General features: G+C 47.2%; 1 pseudogene; it reads right to left on the bottom strand.

Annotated features, from left to right (window-relative positions):
• Positions 1 to 668: 668 nt before the first annotated feature.
• On the bottom strand, positions 669 to 2,213 carry LOC142243879 (endogenous retrovirus group PABLB member 1 Env polyprotein-like; annotated as a pseudogene).
• Between the last annotated feature and the right edge of the window lie 998 nt (positions 2,214 to 3,211).

Below are 3,211 nucleotides of genomic sequence, written 5' to 3' on the forward strand. Positions count from 1 at the left end.
GCGGAGGGGGTCCCGGTCACCCCCCCGGCTTCTCCGGACCTTAATGAGATACAGATGGACAATGGTATCTCCACATAAGGCAAAGAGTGTGCGCTCTGAACAACTAGTTTATTTTTCACACATACAGGGTTTATCAAGCTAATTTGGGCGTAGCTATGTCGTATGCATATTCATTAGTTTCAATTCTCGTCATAAGCGTGGATTTTACTTCTCAGCAAAAAGCATAACTTTATTTCTCAGCAAAAAGCATGACCAAAGTTCATTTCTCATAGCTAAGTCCGTCCTTGGCTAGGCACAAGTCTTATCTGTCTTCTGCAAGACATAACTTTCAGCGTCCTTGATTCTTTCTCATCGCCTAGAATGTAGAGTCTACTTGTGCTCTTATGCAAGCAGCATGAAGTTCTGTGAATTTCTATCTAACTAAAGTTAACTCTTTCCTCACAATCCCCCCTTTGGCGTGCGTGATGGGACTGGGTCCTATCGAGAAGCTGGAATAGCAGGCTGGTCACCAGATGCTGTCCAAGCCGCGGGTTGCCTGGGGAGGTGAAGTCTTCAAATTCACATCCGTCCTCCGGGTACTGAGCCTGCATATCTCCCGACAAGAGTCACATCATAATACGCCAAGGTGATTCTAGGAAAGAGCAGAAGAAAAGTATATATTAGAAATTTCATGTTGGTGCTGAATAATCACTGTATTTGCATTTCTTCAAGCAGCTGGAAAATAAGGCCATTAACAATTTAAACACTACATAGGCAACTAATAGACAGAGTAGCACTTGGAATTCTGATTTCAGTATCCCCATTAACCATCCTCCTATTCCTTTGAACCAGTTTGCGGGGTTAAACATGGAGAAGGTATTGCTCCACCAAGCATCTGAGCTCCTGAGTACCTCCTCATCATGTTTTTTCCTCAGCTTTTGTATCTCAGTTAAACTGGCTTGGGCTTTTAACGTTCCTTTTGGATCTATGTAGTGACAACAGCTGGGACCTATTATTTGGCACATCCTCCCTTGGGCCGCTGTGAGGTAATCCAGTACCAAAGTATGTTGGTTGGTTACAATGATCAATTGTCTCTGTATGGCAATGGTACTATTTGCTGCTTGGAGAACCTCAAAAATTTGATCATCAAGATAGTCAGTGCTTTCCACCAACTTATCATACATCTGCATTACCATAGGGTAGAGAAAGAGGGTACTGAAAAATTTGTTGATGTGGCTCATTTGAACTACATGGGGTCGGCCACTAGGCCTGCCTTTGTTATCTGCCACTCTATTAACCAATAGGTGGAGAGGCATTTTTGCTGCCGGTATATCAGTAGTATTAATAATGAAGGTGGCAGGCGTCAAATGGGCTAGGGTGCAGGTGCCATTTACTCCTACTGGTAGCCATTTGTAGGCATTTTAGCCACAAACCCAGTAGGTTTTCGGCGGGAGATCCCAGATAGCAGAATGTTGTAGTATGAGTCTATGTACTATATCTATAAAGGACGATATGTTTCTCAGCATACACCATCCGGGAAGTTGGCCTAGGGGACTACAATACCCTGCGGACTGTTCACCACAGGTTTCTTGGCCAGGCACATACGGCTCTGAATGATTGCACCATAAATTTCCAGGTTTGGAATAACAAGTATCATTTGTGCCTTCTGGAAACAATGAATTGTATGCCCACCTGTGGTCATGCAAATGTCTCTCTAACAACAAGGGTTTAAATGCATCTGTGCTGTCAGAGGTTCGCCCAAAACTTATTTTAATTCCCTCCATTGGAATATTACCCATAATAGGTGTTTTTGTGAAATTACGGGGTACCCATCTGTTTCCCTCAAAGGCTAAGTATTGCTGGGTTCTGGGAAGCCTGGTAGTAAGGTTGCCTTGCCACCAGGGGAAATCTACCCATCCTACTATCGGTATGGGTACACTAGTGTTCCACAATTTTTGATACTTTGTGTCATTGACTGATAGTCTATTGAAACAGCCTCCCCATTGGAACACTTCAGTTATTGGTACTGGTATAGCTAAGTAAGGCATGGAGGAGGCTGTCACAGGTGCATGTGTACATATCCAGCAGTCTGTGATCTCAAGTTTTTCTGCCAATACTTCATGGTGGATCTCAAATAAATTCTGCCTTGGTGTCGAAGGGCCCAGAAATGAAGTACACATAGAAATACTTACCAGCAGTATTAGGCCTTTTTGCAGTGACTGGCATGGACCCATGTCGATCTCCCCTCTAGTTTGACGGAGGTTGGTGTGGTCAGCTGGACAGTCAAAGGTCCTTCGAATCGGGGCTCGAGGGTCTTTCTCACGTGCTTCTTCAGGTAGATCCGATAACCAGGCTTTAGGGAGTGGGTTCCTGGAACGGCATCAGGATCGGGTAGAGAAGAATAAACCCTTTGGTGGGTTTCAGTTACCGTATTTTTCGCTTTATAAGACGCACTTTTGTTCCCCCAAATTTTGGAGGAAAGTAGGGGGTGAGTCTTATAATCCAAATATACGGATTATATACAGGGTCCGGGGAGGTGGGCACAGCTCTGGAGCGGTGCTGGAGGCTGAGGGAGGCTGGTAGAGGCTGGTGAGCTGGTGAAGGCTGCAGCGGGAGATCTCCTGCTCCCAATCATATAATATGCACTGCCGCTGTCCATCACCGTGGTGCTGAAACCGCATCGCGGTGACGGGCTGGTGGAGCGGCACATATTATATGTGCCTGTGCTCCCCTTTGATGGCACATGCCCCCCTGTGTTAAATATGGCCCCCATGCTGCTGCCCATAGTAAAATAAAAATCTCTTTACTTACCTCCTCCAGCGTGTCTCCCGGTGTCTCCCTCCTGCAGCTGTGATCAGGCACGCAGAGATGATATCATTCTGCTGTGCTGATCACATGACCGACACCGAGAACCAGTAAGTGGAGGAGATCAGCAGCATGTAGGGAGACACGAGGAAGGACAGCACTGGAGAAGGTAAGGAAAGAGTTTATTTTACTATAAGCAGCATGGATGCCATATCTAACACAGGGTGATGTGTGCCAGCCACAGGGGGCCATGGGCAGCAATAGGGGCCTGTGCCAGCCACAGGGGGCCATGGGCAGCAATAGGGGCCGTGTGCCAGCCACAGGGGGCCATGAGCAGCAATAGGGGCCATGTGCCAGCCACAGGGGGCCATGGGCAGCAATAGGGGCCGTGTGCCAGCCACAGGGGGCCATGGGCAGCAATAGGGGC

The sequence above is a fragment of the Anomaloglossus baeobatrachus genome, chromosome 6 (genome assembly GCF_048569485.1).
Source record: "Anomaloglossus baeobatrachus isolate aAnoBae1 chromosome 6, aAnoBae1.hap1, whole genome shotgun sequence".
NCBI classification, from domain to species: Eukaryota; Metazoa; Chordata; class Amphibia; order Anura; family Aromobatidae; genus Anomaloglossus; species Anomaloglossus baeobatrachus.